This window comes from Pteropus vampyrus, unplaced genomic scaffold, assembly GCF_000151845.1.
Source record: "Pteropus vampyrus isolate Shadow unplaced genomic scaffold, Pvam_2.0 Scaffold184, whole genome shotgun sequence".
In the NCBI taxonomy this organism is placed as follows: Eukaryota; Metazoa; Chordata; class Mammalia; order Chiroptera; family Pteropodidae; genus Pteropus; species Pteropus vampyrus.
This window is the reverse complement of record NW_011888965.1, coordinates 2,116,862-2,138,494: the sequence shown is the minus strand read 5'-3', so window position 1 is coordinate 2,138,494 and position 21,633 is coordinate 2,116,862. Positions and strand designations below refer to the sequence as shown.

Here is a 21,633-nt window from a genome sequence, read left to right as displayed (position 1 = left end):
ATTGTAGGCTGGTATCCCTGATGAACATAGGTGCAAAAATACTCAACAAAATATTAGCAAACTGAATTCAACAATACATTAAAAAGATCACACGCCATGATCAAATGAGATTCATTCCTGAGATGCAAGGTTGGTTCAATATCTACAAATCAATTAACATGATACACCACATAAACAGAATGAAGGAAAAAATCATATGATCATATCAATAGATGCAGAAAAAGTGTTCGACAAAGATACACGCAGACTAAAAGTAAAGTTCTCAGCAAAGTGAGAATAGAGGGAACATACCTCAATATAATAAAAGCCATATATGAGAAACTCACAGCTAATATCATACTCAACAGTATAAAGCTAAAGCATTTTTCTTAAGATCAGGACAAGACAAGGATGTCCACTTTCACCACTCCTCTTCAACATAGTATTGGAAGTCCCAGCCACAGCAATCAAACAAGAAAAGAAATAAAAGACATCTAAATTGGAAAAGAAGTAAAATTGTCATTATTTGCAGATGACGATACTATATAGAGAGAACTGTAAATATTCCATGAAAAACTACTAGAACTAATAAATTCAGTAAAGTAGCAGAATACAAAATTAATATTCGGTAATCAGTTGCATTTTTACACACCAATGATAAACTGACTCTATTCCTTATGCTGTTCTTAACATCCCTATGACTATTTTTATAACTGCCAATTTGTACTTCTTAATTTCTTCATCTTTTTCACCCAGCCCCCAACCTCTCCCATCTAGGGACCATCAATTTGTTCTCTGTATCTATGAGTTTGTTTCTGTTTTGTTTGTTCTTTGATTTTATTTTTGTACTCCACATATAAGTGAAATCATATAGTATCTGTCTTTCTCTGTCTGATAGATGTGACACATACACACACACACACACACACACACACACACACACACACACACACACACACACGAATCAGTCAACAATCCTCAAGCAAAAAGTAGTTTTACCTCTAATGGTTATCCACAATTTTTTATTACTAAGTTCTCAGTGTATGACCATCTGAGTTCAAATCTTTGATCTGTCACTTCATAGCTATGTTTTCCTAAACTGTTCCCCTTTGTGAACATGAAAATAGTATTTAAAGACCTACCTAATAGGATAGTTGCAAGGACTAAATGAGGCAATAATGTAAAAGGACCACAATGGCACCTGCCACAGAATAAGAGCTTAACATTTTTTTTATATTTGATACGAGTCACATTCTAAAGATTTCAGCATCAAAATCTTACTATACTCTTGAAAGTCTAGATAGCTTCATTATGGAGATTTTAACATGTTTTAGTCACTTTTGTGACAATGAGATAAGATGCAAACAGATGTTTATAAAAGTCTTTTTCAGATTAGTCTATAAAAACATAGAGTTAATAAAAAAAAAGGAGGTTATAAAAATCAGTTAAGAAAGAATTTATCAAAGTTTCGACTTTATTTCATGTCATCATGGGCTAGGGTATTTTTATACCCTTGGGAAGTAGTGAAAATCTTTTATAGCAATTTATTTATTTTTCTTATTGCTATCCAGTGGGTAGAGAAATGTTGCCAGGCTGCTTTCTATTACTTCTGTGCTTTAGGATTCCAGTTGTCTGGACAGATTTGTTCCTTAGGGTAGGAAGAGATTATTACTGGAGATTCTAGCCTGGCTTGAATGATTCATCTAGTAAAACTGGTCACCTATTTTTTTTCTTCCCTAGGATAGGAGATTTACCAGACAACCTGCTGACCTTGAATTTGGTTTCCTGTTCGTTGGCAAGAGGGAGCCTTCCTGGCCATCATAACCAGGGTCTGTATCCATGTCAAGTATATTCCCCTCTGCCCAAAAACTGGCCTGCAATTTATTTCAACAATCCTTTCGTGAACACTGACGATGTGCCTCACATAGTACCAGAGATAAATGATCCAGTCTCATCTTTCCAGACAGTTACTGTGCAGTATTTGTGGCCTTTTGGTTCAAAAATTAATCTAATGAGATGTGTTAGGACTTCCTCTGTAGGCTGCTACTCAGTGAGTCAGTTTGAGAACTGAGATTATGTTTTATATCCCCTGATACAAAAATGAAATCTCAGCCCTTCCCATCAAGATATTCTCACTTAAATGAGGTGGCATATAAAGATAATTAGAATAAAGTTACAGTGAATATTATGATTAAAAGAGCACAGAAAAGGAACACTTAGCCAAGCCTTAAAGGAAGCATCTCTGGGGAGGCTTTCTAGAGAAGGCAATGTTACAGCTGATTCTTAAGGGATGAAGATAAATTAGCCTGGAGGAAAAATATATTCTAGGCAAAAGAAACACTGTGAGGAAAGGGAGATAAGAGATGAGAAAAAAAAAAAAGTGTGGCTACAAGCAAATGAGTGTTGATTAAAAGCAGGGGACTATGGGCTTTGAGGCTTAGAAAAGTAAAATTCAGATCATGGACAGTTTCACGTGCCATTTTAAATCTCTCGGGCTTTAGCTGTACAATAGGAAGTGAAACTGTTAAGATAGTTCAATTTGGTGATCATATAGTGGAAGGGCTTAAACAGGACAAGAATAAGGAATTAATTGGACATGGAGGATAGAGAAAGAGTTAAAGATCACTAAAATTTCTAGCTTATGATTTCGGAGACTAGAGGTCCTATCAACTAAGATAGGGTATATAGGAGGAGGAGTTGCATTCAAGAAGATGATGAGTTCAGTTTGGTATTTTTTAAGTTGGGGCTGCCTTAAAGATATCCATGTGGAGCTTTACAACAGCAGTTAAATATTATGAGACCGAGGTTTAGAGGAGAGGTCTGGAAAGAGTATGAGAGACTTGGGAGATTTATTATATAGACTGTAACTGAAGCCATCACCCAGGAAAGTATGTAGAGTGAGAAGAGCAGTGGGATGATGATCAATTCTGGGAAATAATGATATTTAATAGATGAGTCCATGAAGAAAGCAGACAGCAAACATTCGGAGAGGTACAGAATGAAACATTAGAGCACATGTTATACAAATCAAGAAGTAAATATTTTGAAAAATGGAATAAGCAATAATATCACATTCTATAGAAAGATACAAGAAAATAAAGACAGAAAACTACCAGCTTTAGAAATATGAAGGTCATTAGGACCTTAATAAGAACAATTTCAGTAAGAGGAGCAGAAGCCATATTGTCAAAGGTTGAGGAGTAAATGGAAGCAATGAATATAACTTATACTTGCATTTCCCATGACCCTGAAGGAGATGGAGGTGATATTATCTTCATAGAGCAAAAATAATTATCTTGGGACATTGTGACTGACATGCCTAACACCATTCTGCTAAAACAGTCCTGCTCATGTTTTGTTTTGTTTTGTTTTGTTTTACTTAAGGGACCAGCATTGACTAGGCTCTCCCCTGCTATCCCAGTAGAGACCTCTGAATGGACTACAATGGACATCTGTCCTGCTCAAGGGCAGCCAATGCATAGGCTGGCTAGTAATACATGATATACCTTGTGATGAAAGACACTACTCACAGGGTAATAAACCAGTTGAAAGAGAAATAAAAAAGAATGAACACAGAGGAAGTGAAACCCATTTTGTTTCCTAAGGTTCCCAGAGTAAGTTTCTGTTCTAAAAGAGCCCAATATAACAAAGACTTGAATTATGTAATGTAATGCCTAATGTTGGAGCCAACTGCATTAAAAAAATAGTCAATGAAGCCCAGTAGGCCATTATTTTAGGGTAAATTTAAAGTTTTACGTTTCCATTTTTAGGTAAAAAATGTTGACATAAGCATAATCTGTGTCATTACATTATCAGCAATGAGTGTATTGTTCATGGATATATACATTTGTTTGTTTTTGTATTATATGAAAGCCAAGCAACATCATGGTGTACTGAACTAAAGAAAGTTTCACAAAATATGATTAAAGAAAAACTTTCAGAGTTGAGTCATTCCAGAGTGTGATACTATTTCACACCATAGCATAGGTAAGCTGGACATATAAGGACCTGTGACAAAAAAGTCAGTACCATCTTCATGGTGTGAGCGGATGTACAATGAGAATATAGTCTTTGTAGACCAACTTGCAACTGTTCATCAGCTGTAAATAGAGGGGTAAATATGTACTGATTTTTTTTCTGTTTCTGATTCCAGCCATAAATGGATGAGATATCCATATTATGAAAATTTCAATTCTAGCCTTATCGTTATGTAAGCAAGACAACTTTACAAAATTATTGAGTTGACACCCTATTAAATCTGAAATTTGAGAGTTGCTCAATATCTGAGATTTCATTCAATGTAGAGTCTGATGGCCCTGAGTTAGATGACAAAGCCTTAAAGTTGTTAATACCATTTTGTCCTGTCTACTTATACAATAGAGAGTCTCTGCATTAGTACCAATGATGTTAAAATATATAACTAGGCCCAAGACTAAATCTTTCTACTATTAAATCAAGCACCAAAAGACATATTAATGCCTTTATCTGTTTCAGTTTTAATAAAATTGTTAAAGCATAAGGAATTTATGCCTATTTTTTATATTTGTTGATATTTAAGTAACACTATTAAAAAGAGTTTTAAGCCAATTACAACAGACACAAAAGAATTAGATTCCCATTAAGATGAATGCACAGATCCCTTTTACAACTACTAAAATTTGAGAATCAAGGCACTGACTAATCACTATACCCAGACTTTCTTCTCCATTTAAGACATCCTTCAACCTGTCTTCCAATCAGTCATCTCAAAGAAACTTTACTCTCCAGCTCAAAAAGCTGCTGTGAATTTAAAAGAAAACTAACTTCCATATAGGCTACACCAATTTACAATCCTACCAACAGTGCACAAAGGTTCCCGTTGCCTCAAAAAATTAAAAGTAGAACTACCATATGACCAGCAATTATACTTCTGGGTATTTATCTGAAGAAAACAAAAAAACATTAATTCAAAAATACATATCTACCCCTATGTACAATAGCCAAGATATGAAAGTAACTTAGGTGCCCATCAATAGATGAATGGGTAAAAAAAGAACACACACACACGCACGCACACGCGCGCGCACACACACACACACACACACTATATAGAATATTATTCAGCCATAAAAAATGAAATCTTGCTATTTGTGACAACATGGGTGAACCTAGAGGGTATTATGCTAAGTGAAATAAGTCAGACAGGGAAAGACAAATACCACATGATTTCACTTTTATGTAGAATCTAAGAAAACAAAACAAATGAACAAACAAAACAGAGGGGATGGAGTGGGAGGATGGGTAAAAAAAGTGAAAGGGAATAAGAGGTACAAACTTTCAGTTATAAAATAAATAACTCACAGTGCTGTAATATACAGCACAGGGAATATAGTCAATAATATTTTAATAACTTTGTATGATGATAGATGGTTACTAAACTCATCATGGTGGTCACATTATAAGTTATATAAATGTCTAATCACTATGCTGTACACCTGAAACTAATATAATGCCGTATGCCAAGTATACTTAAAACAAAACAGGACTAACTTGGCCCAACTTTAATTTGAAGTTGTGAAAAAAGATGAAACAATAAAAGTTGTTATAAGTTAACTTCTAAAAGGACTTTGGAGGGCTCGTAGATTAAAATTCACACTGTAAGATAATGAATATGAAGATAAAAAAATGAATAGATTAACTGTAAAGGACGTAGTTCAGGGAAATTAGAATATATGTGTAATAAATTTAGCTCTAAAATTTGTGGCAGCTAAAAATGTAAAAGAAATTTATAGATTCCATACTTTCTGTTTTTGTTTTAATTTTTTTACACAAATTTCATTCTAGCCAATCAGATTTTCCCCTCTTCTCTACTACTTGCCTTTTAATCTAGTTAGGCTGACTTCATAACTGTTCCATGAACATACATCTATGCATATCCCAGATTTTTGCTTCCATGCCCACGAATGCCTTCTCCTTCCCCTCTATTAAAGTCTGCACATCCTTGAAAGCCCAGTTCAAGTCCCACTTCCCTGAACTCTCTGGCCTTCCATTAATCATTCTCTCCTCTGGACTCCAGTAACATAAATTTAGCTTGCATCACACAATTCAGCTTTTAATTTTAGCCAGTGTCATACTTTTCACTATCATTTCATATATTGCCTTTCCAAGATGCTAGTTCCATGAGATCAGAGAATATGTCTCTTCTATCTCTTTATTAGCCTTCTCAACACTAAATAGATATTTAATATTGGTTCTCTTTCTCTGAAGAAAACTTTTCTGAGGATTTATAGACATAAATGTCATTTGATCCCATAGATCATGTAGAAAAATACAATTTCTATAAGTATAAAATGTTATACTATGGAAATACATACTTTTATTTTTTCTAATAATACACAGAGTGAAACGCTATTAAAAACACAGGGTATGTATCATGATGACTATCTTTATGAATAGGCCTATTCTGAATCATTGTCACATTCCTGCCTTAAGGATTAGGATTTTTCTTTCAATTTTTATTTTCCTTGACCTCTCTATAGCACATGATACTGTTGACAATTATGCTTTCTATGAAACTTTCTCCTCTCTTGGGTTGTTTATTACCACTATCTTCATTTTCGAATCACCTCTATGCCTGATTCTTCCCTATTTTATAAGCCACCATTCTTTTTCTTGTCCCTTATATGTTAGTAATTTTCAGGTTTTCAGTCTTGCCCTTTCTCATGTTATTCCGTCCATTCCATGAGCCACTCTCCATGGGTATATTCATCCACTTGCAAACTTCAATTATTCTACTTCCTTTATGCTAAAGAATCTTATTTCTACATTTCTTACACTCTAGGCTATAGCTTCAATCATCTTCTAAATATTTCTTCTGATTATTCCAAAGCTACCTCACACTCAAGATCCAAACTGAACTGATTTCCTTTCCTTTGATTCTATTCACTCTGTTTCATGTTTCCTTATTTTGATGAATGGGGCCATGACACAGGTTAAAATGCTCCTCTCCTCCAGTCTTTAGTTGAAGGCCTAACCACCTATTACCTCACAATGTGGCTTTAGTTGGAGACAGGATCTTCACAGAGGTAACTAAATTAAAGTCATTAGGGTGACCTCTAATCCAAAATGACTGGTCTCATAACAAGGAGAAATTGGGAGACACACTCACAAATGGAGAATGACATGTAAAGATGAAGGCAGAGATCAGAGTGATGATTCTATAAGACAAAAAATGCCAAATACTGCCAGTAGACCTAAGAGAGGGGCCTGAAACAGATCCTTCCCTAGCACCTTCACAGGGAGCATGACCCTACTGACACCTTGATCTTGGACTCCTATCCTCCAGAACTATGATACAATAAATTTCTATTGTTTAAGCTGCTCAGTTTGGGGTACTTTATTGTGGCAGGCCTAGCCAACTAATACAGCCATCATATACCAAGTCATAAAAACAAAAGACAGAAAAGCAAAAAGCCCTAGGACTACCTCCCTTTTTTTCACCCTCACATCCAATAGCTCAACAAGTTCAGTCGATTCTGACTTCTGAATCATTTTTGGATCTGTTTCTTCTTCATCATCATCTCCACTGCCACTCTCTAATGCAGACCTTCTCCCATTGCGTAGGTTCATGTAATACATTCCTATTGAATCTCTAGTGCCTGTAGCCTCAGCTCCACCTAATCAACCTTCCATGCTGCTATGAGATTCTGGAAAACAAGCTGGAAATGGCACATCATCACCCATGAAATAAAAAATCAAACTCATTATTATCCAGGCCCCTCATGACAATTCATATTACTAGCTTCTCCTACCTATACTTTAGCAATGTTGAACTGCTTTCTCCTTCTTGAATATATTGTGCTCTCCTATTGCCTCCATAAGTGCTGTTTCCTTTCCTGAAACATGATTCTCTTTCTATTTCTTTTCCTGCCCAAGATATTCCTACCCATGTGTTAAGATTCAGCTTGAGCTGTATACTGTGACTGTCCCATTCTATCTGTCTCCCTGCACTTTACTGTGATCTCTGGAAAAGCAGGAACTTCCATTTGCAACTGTTTCCTTGGTTCCTGGAATATAATAGGCACCTAGTAAATGATTTTTGAATAAATACAGAAATGAGCATGTTCTTTTGTTTATGAACAGAGAAAGTAAAAATATTAGAGCATAATATTCATGAATAAGTTTGTGTGTATTAAAACTATTCTTTAGGTAAGTCAGTTCAACTTTGATTGCCGTTTTTGGTAGAGGGCTGGCCAGATCTGTCTTTCATAGTTGTTCAGGATATACTGCCAATCTTTTAATTTTCCTGTGTGCTTTGAAGCTTCCAATAAGAGAGTTCTGTTGAAGATCTGTTGGTTCAGCAGTCATTATAGGGCAGAATTAAATCCATCCTTCCACTCTTTATATTTAAAAAAAAAATTTAGGCCTATCAACTCTCCTTATATACCTTGTAGGAAAATCAAAAGCAGTCAATTTGCCGCTACAGTCATATAGTGACATAGAAATAAAACACTGCATTTCTACAGAATGCCTAATTACTACTTTTTATTCCAATAGCCAAAATCATGCTTGATACCATATTATTTTATGAAAGGAAAGGATTATGTGATCTTCATCTATAGTAGGTTGCAGAGGTTAACACCCCTACCACCTAACCCCCAACCCCACACTCCTGCCACACACACACACACACACACACACACACACACACACACACACACACAATCCAGTGAGTTCAGTCATCTCATATTATTGCCTCCGGGTGGCAAATGCTTAAGTGCACTTTTATTATCTTTAAATGGTAACGAAACCAATGCTTAAGTGCACTTTTATTACCTTTCTCCCTCCCTAGGTAGAGATTGTTCTACATATTTCCCTTTCTCCCTCCCTAGGTAGAGATAGGGTACCAACATAAAAACACAGAGCTTAGTTAACACATCATAAAAAAAAAATATATATATATATATATATATATATATATATAGCCAACAAATATTCAGTGCTTTCTTGTGAAAACAGTAGCAAGTCCCTTTGGACCACAGCAGTGAAAGTATTTCACTAAACCTTTAATGTGAATTTGCTCAATGGGACTGTGCATACAGGTGTAGGACAATTATTAGATTTGATATCTGAATGAGCTCAGGTTCCCCTTAGAGCCTGACTGCTTCAATGAGCCCATTATTTTGCTTCCACCGGTCCTAGAACTGATCAACTTAATTATTCTGACTAAGGAAACATTTAGGACAGGAATTTCTGATTTGTTTTAAACCATATGGGACATCTAAAAGTGCTTCACTTAAAAAAAAAATCACAACATAGAAGAAATCGCTATGAGGATATGTTAGACACTTGGAAGTAGGGCAGGACCAAGATCCATGCTAGGGCACACAGCTACTGTCTTTCCCAGACTGGCTTCTCTGTTTGGAGTACTCCTTGGGACCAGTTAAACCTTAGCAAATTCACACTTTCCTGGAATACTCAAACAGAAGCATTAATTTGGCAATGGAGGTAGGAGCACAGAGGCAGTTGAAGTTAAACCTTGTGCTCTCTGACATAATACATTCAGATTCTTAAAACAGCTAATGTGCAGAAGGGCAAATGAAACACTTTACAGAGCAAGCCAATTACAGAGCTTCTTTGGCAAGGTGATTAAGAACAAGAAAAGCCAGAAAATGGGACCAACTTTAGAGGTGATGTGTAAGGAATATGGTCTTTTACAGGTGGAAAGTTAAAGTCAAATTATATCTCTTAATAAAAAGCATATCACCTTTGAAATATTGGATTTTGACATTAACTTTGGCCAAAGTGGTACATTAGCAATAATAAGTACTCAGGTAAGAAAAAGACACGCTATTTTGACACAAAAATACACTAATTCTGGTAAGTCACAGTTGATTCATAATCGGCATGCTTAAAAGCAACTCCAACCTCACCCATTCTTTCAGCTTATATTAATGACTATTAAATAATTATATGTTTACCTACAGGAAAAGAAGACACAAAAGTATTACCAGTCTCCAAAATTTTACAGATGACAGTTTATTTCTCATCAGTGAATGAATCTGTCCCTAAAAATGATGTAAGTGACATCAAAATGGTCCCCTTTGCCCCTTGCCTCCTTTTACTAATGATATGGAACGGCTGCTGAGCCTGCAATAAACGTGTTTGTGTCTAGTCACATTTCCATCATTTTACAATCCAATCTGATTCCTTAAAAAAAAAAAAAAAGTCACAGGAGACAAGCGCAAGTTCCTGCTTGAAGGCATTCCCTGACATCAGCCTTCACTTCATACTTCTGCTCAAAGTGCCTGATTTGACAAAGCACCCAGAAAGTCAGGAGACAAGTCTCTTCACCTCCTCTCCTAAACTGTCTGACAGGAGTCAATAATGATTCTTTCACATAGCTACAATTTAACAATTTTAGATGAAAGTCTGAGGATAAACTTTCTAGTATTCCTTACAATATTTTGTTAAAGAGGAGGTATAAAAATGCATTTGCCTTGGTGGGGCTGTTCTCCTGTGGTTCAACTCAATCCATTTTAGCAGTTGGTAGTTTAAATAACAGAACTTACAGGCTGCCATGCACAGACGCTTTGCATGCCACATGAAAGCAAAGGATTCAGAGATGAAAGCAAAAATGGAAAGGAAAAAAAGTAGCTTCTCTTCTATAAAAGAATTTCTTTAATAACAGCAGCTGGGAAAAATTTCTCTGACTTGTGTTCTTCTCCTACTGTTTTATATAAAATGGCTACCATACTTTTCTTCCTAGGCTACATCTACTGACAGACTGTCAAAAGCAAATAACTTTCCCCCTTATATTGCAATAATCATCTACTGTATTTTTAATGTACTCAAAACAAATTTTCTTATTATATCATCACAGTGACAATCCTCTCTGTATTACCAATTAAAATGATATATTTTAAATGTGACTATCATAAAAGCAGCCTATCCATAATTATTATTTTTAGGTTAAGTAAAATATCAACATTTTTTATACATGTTTAGGTTAACATTTGCAATTTAGCTTTCTGTAATATTTAAACAAAATTGAATTGATGGGAAAACTTAAAAAAAAAAGAGCAAACTTTAAGACTGGTTCTTTCTTGAGTGGGTCATCATCCTTACTGCTCGCCCATTACTTTCACCATATAACAGTAAAGAAAAACTCAGACTTGACATTAGCAAGATGGGCCCATTATTACCTGTCAGCTGTGTCTCTGTGCCCACCAACTGTTACTTACTCAATTTTGAACTTATATTTAATGATTATTTAGAAAGAAAGCATGTCTATTTTTATTCAATGTGCTGCAATTACAAAGATTAATAGATATAAAAGAATTCACAAGCTTTTGACTGTGAATATACTGATTCTGATAAGTCACAGTTGATTCAGAATTGGCATCTTTAAAAGCAACTCTAAACTAACATCACCCATTCTTTCAGTTTATATTAATGAGTATTAAAAAGCTATATGATTACCTATAGGAAAAGTAGGCATAAAAGTATTACTGGTTTCTAAAATTTTACAGATGCTAGTTTATTTCTCACCAGTGAATGCATCTGTCCTTACGAAGAATGTAAGTGACATCAAATAGGTCCCCTTTGCCCCTTTCCTCCTTCCACTTTAAGATTGTAAATTGGTTAGTGTGAAGGAAGGGGTAGGATCAGTTTCTGTTGTTATATCTTGACACATATAAACTAACTACATATAAATTTGTGCATCTAAACTAATTTTGGAAGCAATGACGATGTCTGTATCTTTAAATGCCAATTTGCTATAGCTAAGGCTGAAGGTTTCCTCTCTTAGGAGAAATAGCTCAGAAAAATAATAAAATATAAGTAAAATATGTAAAGTGACTTCCTGCTGAATTGTGAGAAACAGCTCCAATCTTGCTTCACACTTCCCCTATGTTGAAACTTCCTGGATTTAAAGCACAGCAAAGGGGAGGTTAGCTGATATTTTGCATCAAATGGTTTCTTTATCTAAGCATCTCCAGCTCCTATAGCATTTTTTGATGCACCATTACATTATCCACTCTGGCATTTGGTACAGTTTTCTCACTCTTAGTCTACTCTTTACCAAGACAGTGAAAACTGCTTACTATTTCATCATAAACCTGAAGACTGATTAGTCTCATATCTTCTCCTTCCTTGGCATAAACATTTCCAAAAACCTCTATCTCTCATCATAGGTTCAAGAAGGAAAGAGTTTTTTTGTTTTGTTTTGTTTTGTTTTGTTTTTTAATTGAAAGGTATTTGACATGTAACATCACATAAGTTTGAGATGTACCATATTGGTTTAATACATTTATGTATTGTTATATGATTGCTGTTATAGCGTTAGCTAGCATCTCTATCCTGTCACAAAATTATCATTTGTTTTTTTGTGGTGAGAGTAATTAATATCTAGTCTCTTAGCAAGTTTGATGTTTATAATAAAATATTGTTGCCTATAATCACTGTACTGTGTATTAGATCTCTAGGACTTATCTACTAGTTGCAAGTCTGTCCCTATACACAACATCTCCCCTATCCCACCCCTCTCAGCCCCTGGTAACTCCCAATTTCCTTTTTGTTTTTACAAGTTCAGTTTTCTTCAGATTCCACATATAATTGATAGCATACAGTAATTGTCTTAAGTAGAAAAAAGTTTTGATACCACATTAGATCTCATTCACACAGGTCAATAAAGCGTTTTATGTATCTATTTTTAAAAAGAACCCTATGAACGTGTATAATAGTTTGGGGATAATCAATGGAACACAGAATTTTAGAGCTAGAAGGGAATTTATGAATTATTGAAGTGAAGTCTAACCTTTCATTTTTTAGATAACGATACTGACTTCCAGAGAAGAGAACTGATTTGTCATAAATACTCTACACAATAAAGATATAAAACTGGGATGCTTAAAGCAGGGAATGGGATATAAGTTAATGAACCATATAACCATAATTGTTATACCATTCATTTATTGGATAATATGGTTAAGCCTTTATAATGTGTATATTTATAGCGAAAGACAGCAATAACATAACAAACTATGATCTTCTTATGATCTCATATAATAACCACTCTAAAGATGTAATTAGAATAACAATATGCTAAAAACTCCTATAATTCTATAATATGACATTTAGTAATTCAGTTACTTGGTAAGGAAAAGTTTACTGGAAAAACAATATATCCTATAATCTGTATTTTGATGGGCCTAAAACATATTTACATTATTCACTGTCCATAAAGTTCTTAAGGCAGGGGTCCCTAACCCCCAGGCCACAGACTGGTATCTGGCCATAGACTATTAGGACCCGGGCTACACAGCAGGAGGTAAGCAGCGGGGAGCAAGCAAAGCTTCATCTGTATTTGCTGCTGCTCCCCATTGCTAGCATCACCTCCTCAGCTCCACCTTGGATCATCAAGGCATCAAAGTCTCATAGGAGCACCGGTCCCTGGTGCCAAAAAGGTTGGGGGCCATTGCCTTAAGGTACACATTTATACAAAGACCCGAAAAGAAAAGAACATAATTGTCTGGCCTAATGCCTTGGTGAGATGCACTCTGGAATAGAGAGTAGCTATGGACACACACACGCATACAAATACACACAAATGTGTGTGCGTGCGTGTGTGTGTGTGTGTGTGTGTGTGTGTGTGTGTGTGTATATATATATATATATATTTTGATGTTTGGCACCATGCTTTTATTAAAAGACACTAGACATGAGGTGGAAAAAAATGGTGTAGATGACAGAGGTTTTTTTCATCCCTCTTGCGACCAAATCAAAATTAGGACAGAAACACAGAGCAAACAGCAAAGAAAGTCACCTGGGATCTAGATGAACAGAAGCAGCATAACTAGGGAGAGAAATAATTAATTAACCTACAATGGCAGAAGGAAGGAGGGGGCGAAGACACGAGGCTGCCTGGTACCTAGTGGCTGAGTGGGACAGAGTCTATGGCAGCTGCAGATACCTTTTAAAGGGGCTGTGTCTGCGAGCGGACTTTCATGATGACAGACCAGCTCGCTCTGAGCACCAGTGCCAAGTCTGTTGCTCGGGGAGCACCAGGGACTTACAGTGGGACACTGAGTTATTGGAGCGAGGGTTGAAGGTGAAGCTTTCTCCCAGTCGGAAATGCTGGTGGTATCCACTGTTCTTCTGTTGAGTCCTCCCTACTTCCCAGTGTGCAGACCTAGTGCTGCCATAGCCGAGAGGGCATCAAACTATAAAAAGTGGTCACTCAGCCCAGAGTATTACCTGAAACTCCACCTTCCCTAACTTGTGGCCCAACCCAAGCCACATCCAAATGTGTCCTCCACGAGTCAGGTACTCCTTGCTGAGTAGCAACAAGACACAAACTGATGACAGCTGGCCTCAGCTTCATGACCTCTCGAGGCAACTGTAAGCACATCTGTGGATTGCTTGCTGAATCTTAACAGGTGGCCCCGGAGGGACACAGACTGTAGCTAAACATGGGCCTGCAGCTGAACCCCTCTCAGGACTGGGCCAGTGGACACCTACTACACAAAGCCATGCTAATAAGACCGGGAGACTTAGGAGCTTTGCTTAGTATATAGAAACAGACACAGAAAGGCAGCCGAAATGGGGAGACAAGAAGAAACCGTATGAGAGAACAGAAAAGAGATACAGGAATAATGGAGTTCAGCAATCTCACAGATGCAGAATTCAAAACACTGGTTATAAAGATGCTCAATGAACTTAGGAGGAGTGTAGATAAATTCAGTGAGAACTTTAGCAAAGAGATAAAAAATGTAAAATATCGAAATGGAAATTATAAAAGGGAACCAGTCAGAAATGAAGAATGCATTATCTAAGATGAAGAAGATACTAAAGGGAATCAACAGAGTGGATAAAGAAGAGGATTGAATCACCTATATAGAAGTTGAGGAAGCCAAAGACACTGAATCAGAATGGCAAGAAAAAAGAAGCCAAGACTATATTAATAATTTAAGGAGCCTATGGGACACAATTAGATGTAAAATTACCCATTTCATAGGGATACCTGAAGGAAAAGAAGAAGTTGAAGACCTATTGGAAGAAAAAATGATGGAAAACTTCCCTAAACTGGTGAAGGAAATAGATGTACCTCAGGAAGCTCAGAGAATCCCAAACAAGATGACCCCAAAGAGGCCCACACCAAGACACATCATAATTAAAATGCCAAAGGTTAAATACAAAGAGAGAATCTTAAAAGCAGCAAGAGCAAAGCAGTTAGTTATCTAAAAAGAAGCATCCATAAGATTGGCAGCTGATTTCTAAAAAGGAATTTTGCAAGACAGAAGGGTTTGCACAGAATATTCAAAGTGATGAAAGCCCAGGATCTACAACCAAGAATACTTTATCAAACAAAGCTATAATTTAGAGTGGAAGGACAGATAAAGAGCTTCCCAGACAAAAATAAGCTAAAGGAATTTATCAACACCAAGCCAGTATTACAGGAAATGATGGAAGGCCTTCTTTAAGAAGAAAAAACATGTATCCAAAACATGAATAAAGAGTGGTAATAGCTACATTGCTATCAACAAGTACCTCATATGGAAAAGAATTAAGTGCTCCAACCAAAAGATATGGTGGCTAAATGGATAAGAAAACAAGACCCCTACATATGCTGCCTACAAAAGACTCACTTCGGATTAAAAGACACACAAACTAAAAGGAAGGGGATAGAAAAAGATATTGCCTTGATAGACCTAGAAGGTATTGCGCTAATGAAATAAGTCAGAGAGTGAAAGACAAATATCGCATGATTTCACATATACGTGGAATCTAAAGAACAAAATAAGCAACAACAAAAATGGAAATAAACTCAAAGAGATAATTTTTTGAGGGCTACTAGATGGGAGAGGAGTTTGGGGGGTTGTTGAAAAAGGGCAAAGGGATTAAGAAGTACAAATGTATAGTTACAAAAAAGACATGGAGATATAAAATGTAGCATACGGAAAATAGTTAATAATGTTGTAATAAATTTGTAAGGGGGAAGAGGAGTACAAGATTTAGTGGGGCGATCACTTTGTGTGTTATATAGATCTCTAATCACTATGCTATACAACTGAAACAAAGATATTATTGTATGCCAACTATAACTGAAAACAACTCATTGAATTGTACAATGTAAATACTAGATATCATTGTCTATTGTATTTCAATAAAGCCAGAAAAGAAACTAGACATGCATAGTTAAGATTGAAAAGTGGGTGGGCCAGTGGCACAATGGATAATGCGAATGTCTACGGATCAGAAGATTGAAAAGTTAAAAGCTCTTCTACATGTATATGCAAGTTAGAAAAGTCACTGTATTTCTCTCCCTGGTAATTTCATCATGTTCCCCATCGTTGATGGAGTAACTCAAAGCTATTGGTATCACATTAATGTTCACTATCATTGTTTTTGTCAATCTTTGTTCTAGGCTTAATGTTATTTACATATAGTATATGTTTTAGTATTTGAGACAGTGGTCTGTATGCTGTATGGTTTTACTGCAAGCTGGGTATTTTAGTTTAGATTGATTGATAATAAAATGTAATTCAAAGCCAACTGCCAGGTGAACAAGTTAAATGAGGGCCCTCCTTCAAAAAGTGTCTGTTTCCAATTACTCTGGAATTTGAATGAGCTGTACATCACCAGTAGAGGTATTTGCAACTTGACTAGAAAGCAATATCTGTTTTTGCATTTATTCTTTGTGTTACTTACTGCTGGGTATCTTTGAAAATATTATAAAATACTCTTCCTTTTGCTCATTTCGACTCTAATTCTTTTTCTGAACTATTACCTCTTCATCAAAGTTTCTTACTCCTGCGAGCAACAAACATAATGTGGCGAGCAAAAAGAGATGAGTTTTTGTGTATACATGGTTTATATATGTGAATCATTAAATTATAGACCACATTTCCTATTTTTAAACTCTTTACCTTTTCTACCACACTCCTTTTCTGTTAAACAAGACAATTTTCCAATTCACCTTCCTACATGATTCATACTAGTACCCCGTCCTGTCCCTCTACTTTAAAATATTGGTTATCATATTACCTAAAGCATTATACAGATTTAATGCAATTCCCATCGAAATCTCATCAGCATGTTTTAAAGAAATAGAACAAAAAAAATCATCAGATTTGTATGGAAGCACAAAAGACTTCGAATTTTCAAAGCCATCCTCAGACAAAGAAATGAGGCTGGAAGCATCACTCTGCCTGACTTCAAATTATGCTACAAAGCGACAGTAATCAAAACGGCATGCTATTGGCAGCAAAACAGACACACAGACAGGTGGAACAGAATAGAGAGTCCAGAAGTAAACCAATATTTATATGGGCAAATAATTTTCGACAAAAAGCCAAAAACATAGAGTGGAGGAAGAAAAGCCTCTTCAAAAAATAGTGCTGGGAAAATTGGAAAGCTATCTGCAAAAGACTGAAACTAGACTGTTGTCTATCACCACATGCCAAAATTAACTCAAAATGGATTAAAGACCTGGATATAAGACCTGAAACAATAAAATGCATAGAAGAAAACATAGGAACGGAACTGAAGAACCTTGGACTTAAAGAGGATTTTATGAATTTGACCTCAAAAGCAAGGGATGTGAAAGCTAAAATAAACTAATGAGACTACATCAAACTAAAAAGTTTCTGCTCAGCAAGAGAAATCATCAACAAGGTAAAGAGAGAACCATCCAAATGGGAAAATATATTTACAAGCAACACTTCAGATAAGAGCCTAATATCCAAAATATACAAAGAACTCATACAACTCAATAACGACAACAACAAAAAACAAATGATCCAATCAAAAAATGGGCAGAGGACTTAAATAGACACTTCTCCCTTGAGGACATACAAATTGCCAACAAATATATGAAAAGATGCTCAACATCGTTAGCTATTAGGGAAATGCAAATCAAAACCACAATGAGATACCATCTCACACCTGTTAGAATAGCTATAATCAGCACGACAAGTAATAATAAATGTTGGAGAGGATGCGGAGAAAAAGGAACCCTCATACACTGCTGGTGGGACTGCAAATTGGTACAGCCACTATGGAAAACAGTACGGAGATTCCTCAAAAAACTAAGACTTGATCTACCATATAATTCAGCAATCCTTCTACTGGGTATTTACCCCAAATACTTGAAAATCCATATCCGAAAAGATATTTGCACACCAAGGTTCATAGCAGCATTATTCACAGTGGCCAGGGCATGGAAGCAACTGAAGTGTCCTATGATAGATGATTGGCTAAAGAAGCTGTGGTCCATATATACAATGGAATATTACTCAGCCATAAGAAGGGATGAAATACTGCCATTTGCGACAACATGGATGGACCTCAAGATAATCATGCTAAGTGAAATAAGCCAGACAGAAAAAGTTGAAAATCACATGATATCACTTATATATGGGATATAAATCTAAAAGCAACAAATGAGCAGAACAAATAAACTGAGACTCATGAACGTGGACTATAGGCTAGTGGTTACCAGAGGACTATAGACTAGTGGTTACTAGTGGGGTGGGGGATGAGGGGGAAGTAGATGGGGGAAATAGGGTCAAATATAGGTGGGTAGGGGGAGGGTGAAGTAGGTAAAGGGAATCAACTATATGGAAACGGAAGAAAACTGGACTTTGGGTAGTAAACACACAGTAGAATATACAGATGTCAAATGATAATGTATACCTGAAAATTACGTAATTGTATAAACCAAAGTTACCCCAATAAACTTAATTAAAAATTTTAAAAAAAAGCAAAAAATAAAATATAATATTGGTCATCATCTGGTGTACATTTCCAATCTCAATAGTATGCCAGTTGCCACACAGAAGCCAGTATTGCAATCATCCCAATGCAGTCTTAATAATGTTATATTGAGTCATAGAACACATTGTCATAGTTAATATACTTTATTGAACCAATCACCACTTGATGCTTCCATTTAGTACTTCCATTTAGTACTTCCATTTGGTACAATTTTTCACACCTCACTTCAAAATTTTCCTTGTTTCTTTTATATGCTGTATTATGTAATGTTATGTTAATTTCCTGTTGTTATTGGTCAGCATGCCAAACTCATGCATTTCTTTAAATAAAACTTGAAAAAATTTTTATCAGCTAGTTTTAATTGAAATCATTAAAGTAGTAGAAAATTTTGCTTCACGTTTAGATTCTACTTAAATTGTTGTTATCATTTGAATTGCTTTGTATCAAATATTTCAAATGCCCTTATAAAGAAATTTTATAGCAACAATATACATTTTCTTAAATAATATTGGCAGCAGACTTCTTTAAAAAAATAGATTTTGCTTAACAATACACTGCTTTCTAAAAAGTTATATGTTTAAAACTCTACTATGAGCTATAACACACATTGTTCCTTCTTTCTGTTGGGAACTAGACACTCAGAAGGCACCATGGCACAACAAAAGAGCACTGTCTTAAGAAATGAAGCAAACCACCTACTGAATGGATACCTAGTTTTTGTCATGCAAGAATAGAGAGAATATTTCAGATCTCAGATGCTTACTATCGAGATTAAGTGAAATCTTCTCTGTAGATTGCCAGGCAACAATATATACAGTACATGGTAGACATTAAAACCATTCAGTTTGTTAGCTGCATATAAATCTGAACTTTAGCTGTGTGTGCTTAATAAACATATCTCAATGTGTCAACCTTGGGGAGGAAAAAAAAAAACAACTATCAACTGACAGGTAAAGGTCAAGAATGAGCTTCTGAGAATTGAGAGGAAGTTAGAGAGAGTAAGCAATAACAAGCTTATATTTTCTGTATTTATTTATTGGGGGCAAAGAATTCTTATTGTGAAAGGATTTAAAATGCAGATCGTTGGGATTTATGAGAAAAGATGTCTTCTTTTCTCATTACTATATAATAAACAATGATCAAAAATGCCTCATCAACTTATGGTAGATAATGAAGGGAACTAGAGCTTCAATTGCATCCCTGATTTATAGATAATGTTGCAACATCACAAACAATGAACATCATATTCTACCACAATCTATTTGCAAAGATGTGTGTATATGTATGTGTTTTAGGGGTCTGATGGGGAATCATTTTTCATCCCATTCTTTTCAAATTAGAATGTACTTAAATAACTGTTCTCGAAAGAAAATGCAAATGAACATTAAACTACTTATATTCCTTCAAATTCTCTTCCAATATGTTTCAATGTACACGCATTATTATAGATGTAATCAGTGTTTATATACTCTTTTGTGATCTAACTCTTTTACTTCACATTGTTTTGTGTGTACATTTCCACGAATTGTCATGTAATGGTACCACCATCAAACTGTTCCTGTTTCCCTAAACCTCACCACCTCACTTTGTGCTTAGACATTCTAGTAGATATATGTTGCTACTTCACCACTATTTTAATTTGAATTTCTTTACATGCTAGTAAAAAGTGTGTGCTTCCATGTGATGGTTTACTATGTTTTTTACATTTAAAATTTATGTCTTCACCTGTTCTTTTCCTATGTGAAATGCCTTGTGAACCATGTCTGCAGGCTCCTTCCATCTTATGTCCAATATCAACATAACCAAGTTTGTTGATTACTCCTCCAAACTTGTTCAACTAAATGATATGGCTACACACCTAATCATCATCAATCATCCTATGCTTTGAAACCCAATATACAAATGGTCTCAATTCCTCTGATAAATCTCTAAATTTTTTCTCAATCTATTCTTCTCTCTCCCAGACTACTTCAGTATCCTCAGTTATTTTTAGAAATCAACCCAGAAAGATAACTAAAATACAAACCCAATCATATAACTTCATCTCAAGTTAATAAATCTTTCTTTATTGCTTACAGGATAAAAATAAACTTTTTGAGCATAGCTAATTTCACTTGCAGCTCAGTTTCATTTCTCCATTGTTTACATATAAATTCTATATCACATCTAAGTAGACTACTCATTGTTCCTGAATATCCTTCTTGATTTTCTTCTTCCATGTTTTTTGCTGATGTGATTTTGCTCTCCTGTAGGTTGCTCTCACTGCTCTACTCAAAATGTCTGGGACTATCTTACATATCCTTTAGGTTTCATCTACAAAATAATTGACTTCCTGAAGCCTTTTCTGATATTTCCCAATTGGATATGGCTTCTCCTGTCTATGAAGTCCCAGAACAGTTTATAGCTTTCTTATTTTTCTAGTTATAAGAATTACTTATATATTTGTTTGAAACCCCTGGAATCGAGGTTGAGGACTGGGATTGCAACTCATATCTTTCTCTCTGCAAATGCTTTGCACATAGTGGGTATTCAATACATTTTTCTTGAGTTGAATATTCTCCAAGGTCTGAAAATTCCTAGAACAGCAAGAACTTTGTCTTCTGCATGTTCAGATCATCCCAAATTAACACATATATGGAATGAATGAAAATAAAAAAAACTTGAACGCTTATAAAATCATGTAATTAATTGTTTCGAAAAAATTATATCCCTATCTTCCTAAATACTCCCTACTCCCAGTTATGTTTCAGAAAAAAAGGATACTGTCTAATATTCAAGTCTTTACAAATTCTTTAATTATAAAGGGCCTTTTCTAAAGTACAGAGAGTGCATGTTATTCATCTTTCTGTCCCCAGCATCTAGCACTGTGTCTGGTAAAAAAAGAAGGTACCTGTTGTG

The 21,633-nt window shown here is 35.5% G+C and overlaps 1 protein-coding gene across 1 annotated transcript in view; it reads right to left on the bottom strand.

The window, feature by feature from the left end:
• The window catches only part of DIAPH2 (diaphanous related formin 2), a 791,459-nt gene that overhangs the window by 17,890 nt on the left and 751,936 nt on the right, over positions 1–21,633 (bottom strand). The window lies entirely within an intron of this gene.